Source organism: Camponotus vicinus, unplaced genomic scaffold (genome assembly GCF_025532165.1).
Source record: "Camponotus vicinus isolate PSW18456_S1 unplaced genomic scaffold, iyCamVici1.0 SCAF_11, whole genome shotgun sequence".
Classification (NCBI taxonomy): domain Eukaryota; kingdom Metazoa; phylum Arthropoda; class Insecta; order Hymenoptera; family Formicidae; genus Camponotus; species Camponotus vicinus.
Genome location: NW_028141947.1, coordinates 10,256,462 through 10,274,937, shown reverse-complemented (window position 1 = coordinate 10,274,937; position 18,476 = coordinate 10,256,462). Strand labels below are relative to the sequence as shown.

The window sequence follows — 18,476 nt, the reverse complement described above, 5'->3', positions numbered from 1 at the left end:
TTCCCGTGACAGAGAGGGGGAATCAGGACGATAAGGAGAAGAAACGGGATAGAATGGAAGGACCAGTGAAATAACGTTCATCATTTCGGAGCCAGAGTTCTATAAAAGCTATCGTAGCGAGGAAACGTAACGTGTAATGATATAAACATAGCTTAAACGGAGACGATATTTTCGTATTATTATTATATTCATAAATTCTGTATAAAAAATTTATATTATGCAGATAGATTTTATTCACGAGAAATCGAGAATAACTAATATAATATTAGCAATAATATTTTGACTTGCTAAAATTGTGATTCATCTAAGAATCATAATTTGACAATTATCTAGTATATCGAAGGTATTCATGCAAGATGTTTATGATCAGATAAATACACGAGGACAAGCAAAAGGATGGTTCGCATAACCAAATCCAGGGTTTTCACCCGACAACGTGTTCACCTGGAAAGTAAAGGAAAGCGTGTATCGAGAGAGAAAGAGAGAGAGAGAGAGAGAGAGAGAGAGCGCTCGGTTGCTTCTCTCGCTTAACCTGTCGGCTTAGCGCGAGAGTTCCGCAGGATAGATTGCTTTAATTTAAGTGGAGTTAGGCTAGCAGCCCGACCCTTGGCACGCATACTACCCCCGTGAGTTAGGTTACCGACGAAGAGTCCGGCGCGTCCGGGCTTAATTCGACCCTCCGCCCTCTGCTTTCACGGAGTCTCTTCTTCGCTCCCTCTGACAGCTCGGGCTTAACTCCCCTCCCCTCCCATCCAGATTAGTCCTATGCTCGCGAGAGGGCATACGGCGGCGGGGGGGGATGAGAAGGGGTTCGAAAGGTGCCCGGACTATGTGGATCATTCGATATCCACTCTCGCCGTTAAGGCAAAATCGAACCTGGCCGACTGCAATATCCGCATCCACTCGAACCCGCCCTCGTCGCTCACCCTCCTCCTTCAACCCCTCTACGAAACCGCTGGCTTTCATGCCCTCGTCTCGCTCGGCGCTATCCCTCTTCGGCTTTTTTTCGCCCTCGCCCCCTTTTCTACTCTCTCGTTCCGTTCTATTTCGACGGTGGCGGTCGTTACCGCCGCGAGTTGTGCAGACTCTCTTCGATTCGATTCTCGAGAGTTCGTCTCGTCGAGTGAATTTCGTACGCGGGCTCGTAACAATCGAACCGCGTCGCTCGGAAATCAGAACAAAGTGAGTCGCTTGGATTAAGTTCGTGTCAATTAAAAATGCAATTTGGTGGTGAAAATCGTAAATCTTACGTAATCTTTTTATAACAAACTCAAACATTCAAGAGAAATGTTGATTTGTTAGAAAAATGTTAATCTTAACAAATCAATTTGCTATATTTATATCATTTATATTATTAAGAATAATGTACAAAATTTAGTTAATATTCTTAACTGTATCAATAAAAATTAGAATTATATATATACAATTGTATATAATTGTACATATGTATATATGTATTAAAATTATACATATATTATTATAATTAGATTAGAAATAAATATAATTAGATATATAATTAGATATATAATTAGATTAGAAATATATTATTATAATTAGATTAGAAATAATTAGATAATTATTTATTATAATTAGAAATTTAACAAAAAATTCTGTTTCGGAAAAATATTTGTACAGAGACTGACAAAAATGACATTGACAATAACGTATACATATTACGCTACATTTATATATCACTCTTATTGTCAAGTCACATACATATCTGTGGGAGAGAAAATTCATTTGACGTATAACGTAATTACATTTTATAAAAAGTGATTGCGTACATCCTGTTTAATTTCAATCGCGGGGATATCATTTTTCACGTATTATAATTTTAATATAATAAGTCTATGCATAATTTACATGATGTAATTAATTTTTGCTTTTTTGTTGTTTTGAATTATTCTGTTCAAACGGTACGTATCATTTTGGTTTTCAACTCAGTTCAAGTATTTGCGTAACGAGAGCCACATAGATTTTTCAACGGTGTGAGAATTGTATATTGGAGCTCTTCCGGCGGTTCGGGCGTATCGATTTTGCCCGTGAAAATCCCGCGGGAATTAAATATTTATACAGCGAATTTGGGTACGGCGCTTCGCTGAATGTGAAACGCGAGCTCGCGCACACAACCGGAAATAGCTGGAACGAAAAGTGCAATGAAATGTCTCGCGTTGACGTGCACGGCAATCTCAACCTCCGAAAATAGCCTCTAATCGAGAATGGTAAATCAGAAGGTATAAATAAAGTAATTCAGATATGTAAACTATGTAATATACATTCGTTAAGAAAATCTTTTACAATGATAAGTATCTGTTTTTATATCGCAGTCGAACTTTTCTTTTTGTAAAATTATAGATTTTTATTTTCAATGTTATATATTCGTAGTTTTTTACGCACTATCCTTACTATTACTTTGAAAGAAATCGCGAGATGTTAAATATCTATCAAATATTAAATTATAATCAATAATTGAATAACAATTAAAAATTTATTTTTATTATATGTATATTTGCACACAGGTATCGACAGCGAAATTGCGTTTAACTCACGCAAAATTGCGTTTAAATTACGCAAAATTACTCTCTATTGCAGAGAAGCTTTTAAAAAAAATCACATATATAAAGACTGAAACTAAAACAAAACCTGACCGACATAGTCGTCATAAATCAAACGATATTCGCGAACGCACATTTAACCGGGTACTCTACGCGGCATAAATATTTCAATCCGCGGCAGGGCAAGGCCGACATTTGTCGCGCGTTGGCTGACATGAACGAAATTCACAAATTACAGTTTCCAAGGCTTAGGTGTGAAAGCAGGGCAGGATAGGCTTTAGGGCAGATTTTTTTTCCCTGGCACTGTTCCATCCTGGTCATGAGCGCGGTTGGAGAGAGCGATTCAGGAAATGAAAGTGTAACAGCATCACTCCTTTCCCTTGTTTAATATTTTTTTGGTATAAAAGATCTATATTTATTAGTGTTTTCGGATCGATCGCCATATATTGTATCAGCTTTTAATTCCCTTATTTGGATGAAATATATTCAAAAGTGTAAACATAGTGTAAAATCAACAACAAATATTGTTGAAAATGCGTAATTTCAAAGTGCTGTGCGCGAATTGAATGGTTGTTTTTTGCGGCGAGTTTAACAGTTGTTTATTTTTTGTTAAAAATTACGCATACAATTGAATTAACATTGAGTTTCCTGCTTTAAAATATTAAAAATAATTTTCAAATAATAAAACTTATTAGTACTAGCTATTCACTCGGAAATCATAGTTTTCTCATATTTTCTCGTTTCCCTCTAAAATTTAATTTTTGTACTTTAATTTTTTATTATTTTTTTTAGTTTTGTTATTTACGGCACGTTATAGAATAAAATGTGAAATGCGAAATTGCACTTTATCTGACAACTGCTCACATAGTTCTTTTATAATAATTTAATTGAATACGTAAAAGCAAAATCATATTTTCAAGGAAAAAATTTGATTTTTAAAATACATCTTACACACCTTTTTTTTCGACAAATTTATGAGTTGCATGCTTTCAAGTATTTAATATATAGTAATATCGAGTTGACGGGAGATCATATCATTCTGTAATCACCGATTTCCGAAAGCCGAATCATCCCCTCAGAGAATGCGAAGAATGATATTCGGCAAGATGACCCTACCATTGACACGGCAACATCAATTTTCCATGCTTTTTGCGGTCGCGATGATCATTATGAGTCGCGCGGTGACGTAATCGCGTTATGATAAATGACGTTTGTTTGGCATTTTGATGATAATTTATTTAACGAGCGAATTGGGTCATCACAAAAACGAGTGAATTATTTACGCAGAGTTTTTGGGAAACGAGACACGCGATATCGTAAATACGAAATTTATATTTAATCGCAAAATGATGATATGTGTTGGAAATTGGCGAATGTGCTATTCGTAAATTCAATGATTTGAAAATTTGCATATTTATTTTCGACTTTAAGATTAAAATTTCAAAGAGATAAGATACAATAAAACGCAGAAAATTATTATTTAAATAATAATAATAATAATTATTATTATTATTATAAAATTATTATTTAAAAAAATTTTTTTTAAATCATGTTTTACTATACACATGCGACTTTAATATGCGAATAAAGTTTCGTACGGTACATTTGCCAAAACGCGTAATCGCGGAACGTCGATAAAACGTTACGGCTGCGTCATGGCAAGCTTGAGCGTTTAATTTCGCGGATCTGCCTGGTTTTTCTCTCGATTCGGTCGTTATGCCGGTCTCTTTTGGTCGCTAATCCGCGCGCCGTAATCGTCGGAAGTAACGCGCTAGATTATCGGAACGCCGCTCGTCTCTTCTTCGCTTTCATCTCGCCGAGGATTAAGACCTTAAAGCCTTATCTTCGTAAAACACGACGCGCTATTTCCACGATGGCCTCGAAGATCGAGCTGTCTGTGAAAAATGGTACTCGTCTTATCCATCGCATGAATGAAATTCACGCTGGATTTTGACATTATAATTTAATGAATAGTTATATGCAATCATTATATGGTGCCTAATTAAAATTAAGCGATCTTTTGGTAAGCTTTAATAACAGATACGGATAAAAAGTGGAATAAAAAACTTAATATTATTAATTATTAATATTTATCTATGTCTTATAATGATAATTTAATAATATATGCATTCTTCTCTCGATTATATTATTTTTCGTCAAAGATATCTGTTTTTGGAAAATTCGAAGGTTTTTAAATGTGTAGAAGTTTTAAAAATATGGAAACTTGAAGTAAGAGGAAAGGAAATTTGATCTCTAAATTTGACGTCAGACATATTATGGGCATTTATTAAAAATCGAAAGTTCTATTGCTCCGGGGTGAAAATCTTGATGTGTTATCGTGCGCTTTGCGGCGAACCATTGCGAGCGACGGACATTAAAACCACGTCGATGTCGATTGTCGGGCGGGTATTTTGCGAGTTCTCGCGTCGCCGCGTTCTCGTTGTTCGTTCGCGGGATTGATATGGAGGGAAATGAGTCTCGTCGTTATGGCCGATTTTATCGCGCTCGTTGCGCGGAACGCCGTGCTTCGTTTCTACCTTGAAATACGAGTCACCGGGTGTGCCGAGTTGTACGGCAGAGAAATCGGAATACGCGAACGCGACACCGCGCAATCGATACTCTCCGCGCTGCGGTTAAGTTTAATGTGTCCCTCGTTATGTCAATTACTGTCTTTTTGAGCGAGATTATTCAGACCGATCTGTACTTCGAATCGGATTTTATCTTATTTTTAACTGTTCCAATGAAAGATCTTTTTGATTGCTAAACTTTATGAAGAAGTGTGGAATATTTGAATTCGGAATAAACATAATTTCCGCACATATCACTTTTCGAATATAACGTCTCAGAGTCTTAAAATAGTGTCAGTGCAATTCGAAAAATAATTAAAAAATTCAGAAAAATTATAGAAGATACTAAATAAATGAAATGTACAATCATAGTAATAAAATACTAAATTATAAAATTATAGTGAATAATTATGTAAATGAAACTGGAGAATAAATCAAGAATGAAATGTGTACAGTCGAATAACGTAAGATATGAGCGCGTTGTTTAACGCTATTTTTTTCTATTGACAAACAATTATATTCATCACATATTTGATCGAGCGCAGTTTTATTGATCGTTTATACAATATACATATAGCTATTGAAGAGATTATGCAGTTGCTCACAGATAGAATATCTTTTAATCGAGACTGCTGCGAAAGCATCAGAGTAAGCGCGAGTTGCAGTTGACGAGAAAAAGTTCACCGTGAAATTTTTTCAATTAAAAACCGTCGGCGCGTACTGTCCACCGAGCAGCGTGGGCGGTGGGCAGGGGCTGGAGGGGAGAAAGGTACTTTTAATTACTGCGGCGTCGTAACGCATGGGCCGTTTCGGTATAAGATCCGGCTAGAAAAATTCCGGCGGCAGCTGCGAGCGAATCTCTCGGCGAGCCCGGAGTAACGCAAGGAAAGAATCTGCAGAAATTAGGTGGGAAGCGCGTGTTGCTCGCTGTTGTACATTTTTTATGCGCAGCATAGTTTTTAATTAGATTAAAGATCCGCGAACGAAAACACATGAAATAGTTCTCTTTCCCTGGCAAATTTTAATAGATTTTAATTGAATATTTTTATTAACCGCGAGCTCATTTTTGTTGCGAGGTCACGTTGAAATAAAATTTATTAGTAAAAAAAATACAAATAATCTTTCTCTTTACACAATACATTAACTGCATAAGAGAAAAATTAAAATTTTTTGTGTATTTACAATATATCACATACATAAATATGAAATTATATGTCGGAATTTTAAAATAATTCAATTTGACGCTGCAAATAAAATACGTTACGTTAAAATATATGTTATTTTTAATATTTATGTCAATAATCTTACCGAAGATGGACCAAGGAAAACTGAAACGTTTAAAATAGAAAAATTTCTTTTGAATTCTTCATTTAATGTTATATTAAAGAAATTACAAAGCGAGCCGCAATAATCGTTTAAACTTTGATTTGCCTCGAGAAACGCAAAGATGTCGAGTATTTAATGAACGCACGGTGGAGGAGAGTTGGAAGAGACGATTCCTGCAAACGTTTCGCTAGCGAGAGGCAAACGGGGAGAAGAGCGGATCAGGACGCGTATTTATAGCGAGTGACGGAGATCGTCACGTGGGAACGCGCGGCGTCCATTGACGCGATAAATGTCGCCGTCGGCCATTAACGACGCTCGCCTTGCCTCATAATCAATGGGAGAGCCCCGGCGGCAGTTCTCTCGGGCATCTCTCGGGCATCTCCCCAGGCTCCACCCCGAACTCTCGCCACCCTTCTGTACCTCGTTTCCCGCACTCTCCGTCGGGCATCGCGCACGACAAATTAATTCTCTCCGTTTTTCTGCCTTCCAATTACTGTTACCGCCGCGACTGGATCACGTTGTCTACCCTGAAGAAGAGAGTGGAGTATTTGGGACGTTAGAGCGGATCTACTCATCGAGCTTTCGGAAGAATGGAAAATGGCGCCGTGATACCTGTTCGCGACGCGGAATTTTTGTCTTGTGTAAAGGGACAACTGTGAAAAGATTGAATTTTTGTAAATGATTCCTTTTCTTCATTAATAGGCAATATGGGCTGATTCTTTCTCAGTCATTGAATTAAATTAAAATATTTTTAGCTTAAAACTAGAAGCTGACATAAGCATACATATGATGTAGATATATTTAAAAATTTTTCACAATTATTTAATTATCGCTTGAAACGTAAAAATTATTTATTGCTGTGCGTAACATTACTAATAAATTTTGTTTATCCTTGAAAAAATTATTGAAATGGAAATAAGCAAATTTATATTCTTATGTCTCATGAGAATTCTTTCTCTATTACAAGATAAAATAAATAAAATTTTAATACAATAATACAATAATTTTAATAGCTACTAATTTTGATAGGAATCATATTAAACATTAATCCGAAACATGGATCATTTATTAAGCAGGAAGCCGCCGACGCGCGAAAGGGCATCTTCCCTCAGCTCTGACTCACCTTCGCTTTTAACGAGATAATAACCGTGCGATTACGCGTTTAATTCTCCGCGCTTAAGATGCGCGTCGGCGATAAGACGTGACAAATATTGGCCATAACTATACCTCTAACAGCCGCCTGCTGCGCTGACACGAGCGGCTCGTGGCACCGATGAGGAGGAACCAAACGGTTGGAAAAAAGAGCATGCAAAACGTCATCACGCGGTCCTACAAAGGGGAATGAGTCCAGAAAAACCTGTTTCGAATTTGTTCAGGTGTCGTCGACTGTCACTGCAATCTTTTTTCTTCTTATATAATTTTTCTGCTTCGTTCTCGAGATCGGCGATTTGAATAAAAAGAGTGTGTGTTTAGTATACAGTCTGCGTATTATTATAATAAGTACATAATGGAATAAATATTCACAAAACTACATATAACATTATCAAGAGTAAATTTTTATGATTTTGTATACATGTGATATATGCGAATTTAATAGTAATGATAAATAATTTAATAATAATGATTAAATCGCAATCTATATCAAGTTAATTCCCTCTTTTTATTTGATTACGTTTGCTAAAGTAAACGCTCCGTTCTTTAATACAATGTGATGTGGCAAAACGTAAAATCATGCGACGTGATAATATTATATTGCTAGTTTAATCCGTGCAGGCGATTCAAGGCTCGGACAAAAGAGCGCGAAGGACTTTTTCCGGGTTACCTCGGGGCCAGGCAAGAAATTTAAGCCGACCGTGAACCATGTACGTGGAAATTAACAGCTTAACTTGGTTACCTAAGAAGAGCTCCCGGTAGTCCCTTGAAAGTGCCACGCGCTCGCGAGCTCGACCCGGAAATTCGCCGGAGCACGACGGCGAAACTTAACCCATTATATTTCTCCGTACCCCGCCGACCGACCTCCACATCCTCCTCCACCATATCCTCTCCGCAATATCTGCGTCATTATTTCCTCCGCGTTGTATAATCTCGTGCGACACACCCCGAGATTTCGGTCGACCTTCTTCAATCGGCCATTGGTATAATTTTGCTTCAAGAGCGGCAGGTAGATCAGCAAAGTGCGTTATATTATGACAAAGTTATCTTCATAACTAGATAAAGTATTTTTTAATGTCTCATTATAATAACATTTTCCAGATATTTTACTAATTTTTATGTCACATTTATCTGAGCAAAAATTTTATTGCGAGAAAGAATTTACTATCTGCTTTGAGAGTCCTTTAATATTTAATATTACATATTTTAATAACAAAGCCTCGAATTTATATAAATTATATTATATAAATTATTTTATTATATTAATTTCAATATAAAATATGTATAATATACACAATATACAGTATATAATTAAAACGAATAAATTTATTATACATATCTCAATTCTTTCATAGCAAGCTCACTATTCATTTTTGTTGTAATATCTCATTCTTCCTATTTTTCTTGGTCCAAAAATCCTGCCGCAATCAGACTGCAATCTCTACAGAGGGAAGCTCGCGATAAAAATTCGCAGCAAACGGCAATAAAGCGCATCAAGCCGCGGCAGCTAATTGCCGCGGTTGGCAATAATCGGCCGTGCGCCGCTACGAGCGGCGGGCAATTATTTTTACGACGAGGATGATATTGTCCATTTATTTAGCGGAGCTTGGCGCGGCGCGTCGTGTCGCGGCACTTTGCTATCGATACGACCGTCCGTGTTAACCCGCGACGGTAACAGTCGTATAAATTTCCCGCTATTTCCTGCAGTACCGCGACGACTCTATTGCGATAATTTCCCTGCGTGTTTCTCGTACGTGCGGATCGCTTTCGTCGACCCATAATCTTCTGTATGATTAATAAGAGGGTAATAAACAGAATAATAATCATTAAATTTCATTGGAAGAAGAAAAATTGTAGTTACCAGAAATATTAAATCGTAAAGGAAAGAGATAATATTATTCAGAGGAGTTTATTTTTAGAGTAGCAGGATAGCAATAATCAGCGTTATGTTCGAAAACTAATACAAGCTTTTGCGTCACAGCTTTTAAAATCTTTACGAAGTACGAAGAATATTTTACAGTACGAAAATAAAATTAATGTTATTGTAAATTTTAAATATTAACTGTAATTTTCTAAATTTTCTGAGAAAAAATCTCTAAAAAAAATAAAACATTGCTCTTCTTTTAAATGAATTTAGATAATTACGTTTATTTGTTTTTTGAAATAAATGTTAGCAAAATAATATCAGGTGACAAAGTTTTGCATAAAGTTAGAAAAGATTATGCAAAAATTAAGCAATTAATGATAAATCCATAGATTTATGGTCTCGCAATAATCAAGATCGCTTATCTAAATGGAAGTCGGCATAGCGCAAAAGACATGTAAGAAGCCGACAGAGATAATTACGGTGGAAGTGTGGGCGTGGATTAGGAAATTACAAGGAAACGCTTATTAACTGCGAGGAGAATCGCGCAAGCGACAGAAACGACGCTTGACGAAATTTGATAAGATTTTCGTCCAAAACACATTCAAGAGTCGGTTGTTTTTAATTCGATTAACGTTAATATAACTTAATTAAAATATGCGTACACTTATTATGCGTTATTTAATTGATAATAATTGACTTGTTGACATAAGATAACCAAGTTTTATAAACTACATAAATAACTACATGATAATAATATTGAATTTAGAAAATTTTTATCTTTTAAAGCTTTGCCAAATTAATATCCGAAATACATGTATTTGGTAAAATAAATTGATATTTTGTTAAAATATAATAATTAATGAAAATATTATTATACAAATTAGGATATATTATTCTTATTATAAAAAAATTACTCTAAAAGAATAGAGACTTAGTCACCAAACATGTTTTTGTGTTGCTAAATTTTCAATTTTGTTGCTCTTATCTTAAGTCGCCTATGGACTTTGTTAATTAAAATAAAGGCAATTAGGATCTCTCGAAATACTCTTGGCACTGGCCAGGCGATGTCGAAATTTAGATCTGGCGTACAGCGTGTTAATTACTCACGGCTGTTTTGCAGTAGCCTCTGGCTCTCATCGACGAAGCCATGAGATAGACGGCCGACACATTCATCAGAATCGTAAATTTGCTATGCGAAATGCTTTAATGCGCCTACGCAATACACTACGTAAGTGCATATTTATACCTACACGAAGTATAAATATTCTTCGTTATATATACAAGTTTATTAGAATAAAAATAGTTTCATTTTGATTATTTTTGTTTTGTGTAATAAATGATATATTATTATATATGCTTATATATACATATGCACACACACACACATACACACGCATTATGTTTGAATTCGTTTTCTTCTTCTCAATGAAAAATATTCGTGAATTTAAATCAATCTTTTCTCAGTAATAATTATCGAGTGGTTATTACAGGTTTAATTTTTATCATTTAGTCACGTGATTATTATAATTTACATAAAATTCTGTTAAAATTCGCTTAAAATTAATTTCCCGGGAAATCAGATCTTATTGTCTATATTTACACTTCCCTAGTTTAAAAGGTAAAAAAGAATTACACACGTTTACATGTTAATTTTCCCAGAAGCCAAGTTAAAGCTCTTGAACGCTGCTGTAATTCGAGCTTTTTCTATCGCGTTTCCTTTGCGAAGTACCTTTGCAAATTTTTTTAATGGATCCCGTTTCCTCGCTTATGCGAGGAGATATAGCCGGAGTGCATTCAACGGCGCTTAATAACGCGCCGGCTTTACATGCGCGGGCGAGGCACGTGAGGGCGAGTATTTCGAAAAATATGGACGAGGCGCGCTTCGACGGCGCGCCTCGTGCACGGGGCGCTGTTTAAACAGTGGCCGGCGCTATTTGCATGTAATTACCGCGTCGGCGATTTAACATTAGCAACGCTGCATTTATACAGCGCCGTTCGTCACGCTCCGCTCGCGTCTCGCTTCGCATCCCGCTTCGCTGCGGACTCATGTATCCTCTCTAGACTATCTGAAATATCTGTTACATTAACGCTACCGCGAATACACGACTGAATTCGCCAGGCACGGTGTACATTATCGAGAAACGCCGTTGGAAAGTTCAGCACGAATAACGTCGCGAAAGATTATCAAAACATTTTTAATTTCTCGATTAATAATTTCATTTGTTTGTAGGGAGGTACACAGATTTTTCTACAATCATGTAGTCGCCTCATTTTTGGTATCACTATATATTTTATCGAATCCATCTATTAATTACATACTGAGATAAATTTAGAGTCTCAGAACTTTATAAATGTGATATTACCACTTTCATGCGCCATGATTTATAATCCTTTTCACCTAGTACAACCCTAGATTCTAGAACCCTGCACGCGATTATCGCTGGCGATCTTCCGGCGCGATAAGCCCGCTTAAAATTCCCGTCTCGCTCGCGTAAGTACTCGTCGATCGTCGCGGCGGAGAAGCATCTCGATAAACTTGCCTGGTTATTGATTTATTTGGGTGCTTAATATGTATCACCGGCGTTATTCCGGGGGTCGACTCGCGTGATTCGGCACCGCTGCTCGGCGTAATCCTCGCCGTTCCGGCGAGGAGTTACGAGCCCGGGCTGTCGTTAGGCGAATTCGCGGACTGCAGTTGGCCGCCGCTGCAATTCCGGCCGATCAATTTTGCCGAGGAGAGAAGAGAGAGCTCTCGCGAATTCTCTCTTTCCTCCTTCACGTTCGCCAAACACGAGAACTCTCGCTCGCTAGCACGATCGCAACACATAGTCCGTCGCTAATTTTAAGCATTCCGCACAATTGCTCGATCCACGACACGATCTCTACCCATTGACCGCTGCAGCTGTTATGAGGATCTCAATGAGACGAGCGACAGCGGCAGGTGTGACCTTTTCATTCTCCTTTCGCGCTCCTTTCTCCATCTCCGTTCTTTGCTCTCTCTGCGCCTTGTCTATTTCCGCCGTTGATCCGCGGCGAGCTCGTTACCGTCGTTCGAAAGCGTCGTATTTATAACTCGGAGAATAATGTACGGGGAATCGACGACTGTCCCGAAGATCCACCGAGGTCAACGACGACCTCGTGGATGGATGAACGACCGACCAGAGGAATCGGTCGGGATACCGGATACCTCTGTAAATTTTGAGAGAGTCGAAACTTTCGTTCGTTTCAACCACTCACTTAAACTTTATTTCGATTTTCGTAACAAAATCGCGTTAATTTTTTTAAGAGACGAAATTACACATAGATTATTAGAGAAGAATATTAAACATAAAAGATAGCGAACAAAATGGAATTATAATCAGAATGATTTGTTCGTGCTATTAGTAGTTTTGTTTTCATTTTCATTTCCTAAAAATTGAATTATTTTAATATATTTGTAGAAACGGATGTGTAGGTGAAAATGCGTACAATGAAAGCACTGGGCCAGAAGCAGCCTCCGATCAGCGGCGCTATATTTATCGTCGTTCAGTGACATTCTTTAATGATGCGGCCGCCGTGGCGCGAAATAGCTCAGACATCGATCGTATAGTTGCGACGGTCGCGATTTCCATTCGGCGCACGCAGATGGTACCGCCGAATTTCCGACGAGTTACATTGTCGTAGATCTGCCGCGGTCGACACTGTCTACAAGCTCGTCCGAAATTGGCAATATGTTTCGCCCATACGATTGAGTACTTTCGGCGGACACTTCCGCGAATGCTCGTCCCGCTCTCGATCCGGAAAGCCGTTACTCCGATATTTTCGTAGATCGAAGTTTCCGCGAGAGCCATGTGTGCGGAAAGCAGATATGATATTACGGGAATTTAATTAGCCCGAACTTGGTGAGTCTGCGATATCGCTCGCGGAGCGATCGGCGCCCGAGGAGCGATTGTTCGAGGATTAGCGCGAGCTCCTCCGCTATTAATTGAAATTCATTGTTATTCTCCCAACTGACTGGATAATGGTATTTTTCAAGACTAAGAAAATATTCTCAAGAAAAGGAGAGAGAGAGAGAAAATTTTGTTATCTTAAGATTTCTATTGTTAAAAGACAGAAAGAAACAGTAAGTTGCAAAATTGGGAAAGTTGTGAAATGCTATTATATTTTATTCAGAGGATTAAATAGTCTTCAAAGTTTCTTCTTATTTTAATTTTAACAATATATTTAAGATACTTTGTTATAATATTAAACAATATTATTTTCTATTTAATTGCATCTCAAAATCTCAATTTGCGAAAAATATAATATGTATACGTGTCACAGGAGTTTTATTATTTTGATATATTAGTTACAAAAATTTTAAAGGATCTATCATCGAGATGAAAAACGAAATGGATTAGGTTTTTTTAGAAATAAAAGTTTTAAAACATTTTTGAATACTTTTAACATATGTCGTATTTTAATTAAAACATTAAAACATTCTTGTGGCTAGTTTTAATTGGATCAATTACATTTGTCGATAGTTGATTAAATAAAATTTGCGCATATCGTATTTGTATTGAACTACTCTGAAAAGCTTATTTTAAGCGAGATAGGAAAGTGCAATGTGATAAACGGAGTTCCATCTCCTTCTCTTGGCGCTTCTAGAATACTCATGGCGGAGGCCATCAATAAATCAAGCTGGAATTCGCGTATTAAGTGAAACCGAGTTCAAGCGTTGCAGCAGGTTCACTGCAATTAAGTCGCGCACTTATCAGAGTGCTAAGTTAGAGTGCTCGTCTAGCTAGGAGACCGCTGCGGAAGGGAATGGAATGAGCGAATAGGAAGAACAAGTACAAAGATGTCGAGGAGTAAGGAATTATTTTTACTGATGTATTTGCGACATGGAATTTTGCCAAATGCGCCATCAAAATTTTCTAACGTTAATTCAATATGTTCCGTAAATTAAACTTGGAAGAGAGAGAAATATATCAGCTATTTATTAAAATTCAATTTTGTCGATGTAATTAACAATAGATCCATTTTTCTCTATGCTTAAGTTTTAAATAATTTTTATTTTATAGAATTTTAAATCTCGCGAATTTTTCTCTCAATTGTCGAGAGATTTAATATTGGAAATGAAAAATATATGACACCCAATCAAATTTTTATTGTAAAAGTGATTCTAAATTTAGTCGAAAAAATCAGAAAGAAAGGATTTCTGAACATGCGGGGAGAAAGAGAAATTTCTTTTTTATTTAAGATATCCTTTTCAAATTGCTTTTTTATATTTCTTTTTCTTGTAAATGCAATATAACAATAGCTTCAAAGATGCATAAGAATAAATGTCTTTTCGTGCATCCTTTTATTTGAAGTTCATTACAAAAGAGACGATTGTGGACTGACAGGTGTAATTCGTCTACCGACATCACCCGGAAGTGAGAAATGACGGTCCAGAATAACTCCAGGCAACGTTTCAGTGCACATTCATCGCCAGAAATCTTATCGCGATTCGGGCAGCAACGACATGACGATTGGTCTAGAGCCAAGAACGACGACCTCTTGCCGAGGTATCCAGATGGGGAACGAGGGAAACTTAATGTTGGAACATACCGAAAATTAATACTCTAAATGCTTCACCAGATTCTCTATAGATTATCCACTTTTATTTCTCACGTTGATGTCTACTGATGAATATGAGATTAATGTAAGTTATATTGCAATAGATTCTATAATATTAGGTTGTTGTGTGCCTGTGGAATGTTAGGTTAAGATTATAGCAGCTACGGATGATTTGCGGAATATGTTTAATCAAAATAATTTCGCTGAGAGTCTTGTCGTTTCCAGTGAATAACCATCTTTAAAAAGCAAAATGTATTAAGATTTTGTAAAATTACAATATAATAGATTTTACAAAATACTACAACAGAATATAACGAATGATTTAAAGAATAGAAATAAGAAAATAAAATAAAAGTAAAACAAATAAAAAAACATATGAATAACATAATAATGAAAAATAAAATGTGATGTATAAAGCTCAAGAACTTGCATTTTTTAAATTTATATTAAAATATTAAAATAAAAATTTTTTATATTGTTTAAAAATATAACCATAATAAAAGAGAAAATTTTACTATATTAATAATTTTGTATTTTTCTGTTAAGTAAAAAAATATTGAATATCTTTAGAAATTCAATAATGACAATTTATATTTCTAAATCAAGATTTAAAAATAAATTTAATAGAGAAAGAGAGAAGAATTATAAAATTTTATCGGGAAAAAAATGTATAATTTTTATGTATTTTTAAGACCGGTGTCGTGCTCCTCGATAGTGAGTTAATGGAACTGGCATGAATGGGAATAGCTGTTGAGCAAAGTTAAGTGAAGGAAGCAGAGAGCGTCTGCTCTTACCGTCCCGACAGGTCTAACGCCATTAACACCCGAGCGGCGAATTATGCTGGATTTGCGCTGCTATCGTAAGATTTCTCGAAAGTATCTCTAGTCTGCTTGACTTTGGCGCGCAGCGTATATATAGCTGGCGTTTAACATTAATGAAACCCGAACGTCCATTTAAAATACATTTATCAGCGAGTGGAAGAGTATGCGACGCACGGAGCTTCGTTGAGCTTGCAAATATTCGCAAATATTATACAGTTTCTTATGAGCATAACTTACAATTTTTGTATTTTATTAATTATTGTCCGCATGCTTATTTCACTTAAACAAGAATAAATCACGAAAAATATGCGACATTTATACGACAAGATATATAATTGCAACAAGAATAACAGTGTCATTTATAACAAGTTATAAATAATAACGCGCAATTCTAAGTTTAGATTAATTATATATAATTTAATTAATTATATTTAATTATATATAATTAATTATATAAATATTTTCGCTGTAATGAAGCCATTTACGATATTCTCATTAGTGACTTCCCTTTTGAGATGACCACGTTATGTGGAGAATAAATTTAACTCAACATTGCTGTCAGTTTCGATAACATCGCTGGAAGTCATCCAAATTTTAGCGCGTCAAGTTCTGCTTTCGAATTATTTTGGATGACGGGAATCACAGTGTCTTTGTGCTTTGAACCTCGCTTTGAAAGGCGGAAATGGATTAAATGGAAGCCAGGATATGAAGAGACATTTTTGTTCAAAATATGATATTATTTTCAAACTGGGTAACTGGAGCATTTCCTGAGTAAATAAGACAAAATTTCGAGAGAAATTCGATTTTCAAATAATATTTAATTGATGAAAGAAAAAAATTATTAATGTGAAATTAAGTTATAAAATACCATAGCGGAGAGTCCAATGTAAATTTTGTTAAACTTTCACAAAAGAGATTTATATATTAAGTGGAGAAATAAATTTGTAAAGCTCGAGATTTCTTTTATTATGGGATAAAACTTTTTAGAAACGGTCAGTAACAGAAAGGTAAAAAGTATTTTATTATATCATCTCATTACGAATATTGAAACTGGTGTTCTCACTGCAGCCGTATTAAATTACGTCAAAAGTAAAAAATTATATGAATTTTTTCCTTCTGAAATACATTAAAATAAATGATTTTTTCGTACGCTATTATTTGTGTTCGATAATATAAATTAGTAAAACATATCGAAAAAACTTTCCTTTGTTATCCTGCATTAGTAAATGCATATGTAATTTATTTATATATGCCTTACATTTTAAATCGAAAATAGATATTATGATCATTTGTGATTAAAATTTGCAACTATCATTTATTAATCTATGAATCGAAAAGAATTTTTAGTATATTTTATCAATCTAGAATTTGGATTAAATGCAAGTGATAGCATTTATTATAAAAAAATGATTTTGATGTATTTCGCAAGGAACAAGTTAACACGATTTTTTACTTCTGTCATCATAATTCAATATGATGTGTCAATAAAAGATCAAAAATCTTAACGAAATAATAAAACTCTCGTTTTAAGTAAATTGTATAAAATGTAGAGAGTATAACAGTAAACTCTTCTAGAATTTTTGTATTATTGTAGAAAATACAAAGACACGTGATAATAATGCTCTTATTGGTCGTCCATCGTTGGAAAAATATTCCGAGCTCTCCGCAGTGCAAATAGAGGAGACAAAACGGTTGGAGAAAGAGAAAATGCTAAGCTGTTGGTCCCGTTTGGATCACTACGGGAAGGTCAAAGAGCAATTCTGGTCACGTATCTTCGTAGGATTAGGTTTCGCTCTCGCGAAATGGCCAACCGCGTTTTGTCCCGCTTCAGAATTTACACCGTGCGATTCTTTCGCGCGACGATACCGAAATCCAAAGTTACTTCCCGCTCCTTTTCTTGACATTCATTGCTTCGGCAATTGTTTTAAAAGCGGATTCCCGTAATGGAACGATTGCCGTGGCTTAGGGAAGGAATTCAAAGTTAGAAAAAAGCAATTAAATACAATGCGCAGCCATTGTAGAAGAGCAAGATAGTGATTTTATCTCATGGTGCATTATCAAGATCTTGTATATATTGCACTATATTCATAATTTTATTCAGCTCTCTCTTAGTCTCTTTGGGAAAAACCTTTTTACGTGATGGTTAAAATACATCAAGTTTTAGGAGTTTTAAAGAATTTGAAAGAAGTGCGCGTTCGCAAAAGTTTTTCGGGAGGAATTTCTTATGAAGGGAGACAAATAAATCTACTAAACTATTCATCTTATATTGTACGAAAGTAGGATGCTGGTAAAAACAATATAGTTTTTCTGTCGCTTTTGATCTTTGCATGATTAAAAACGGGTAAACTTTTGAAAACTATCTCAATTATTGTCTAACACTGTGAGCGTAATAATTTTTCACAAGGGAAGAGATAGCGCATATTCTTATCCTAATATGCGATTAAATTAGAGGATTTTTCAGCTCGTTATTATTTTATTATAATTTAATGCAATTGATTATTCCATAATTTATTGATATGTCTTATATGATAATTTTATTGGTACAACATAGTATATATTATACTATTTACATTTAAAGAGAAGAATTTTTTTTCAATGAAACTTAACT

The 18,476-nt window shown here is 35.6% G+C and overlaps 1 protein-coding gene across 6 annotated transcripts in view; it reads left to right on the top strand.

Annotated features, from left to right (window-relative positions):
• Nucleotides 1-18,476, top strand: part of Rbp6 (RNA-binding protein 6) — a 620,420-nt gene that overhangs the window by 207,750 nt on the left and 394,194 nt on the right. The window lies entirely within an intron of this gene.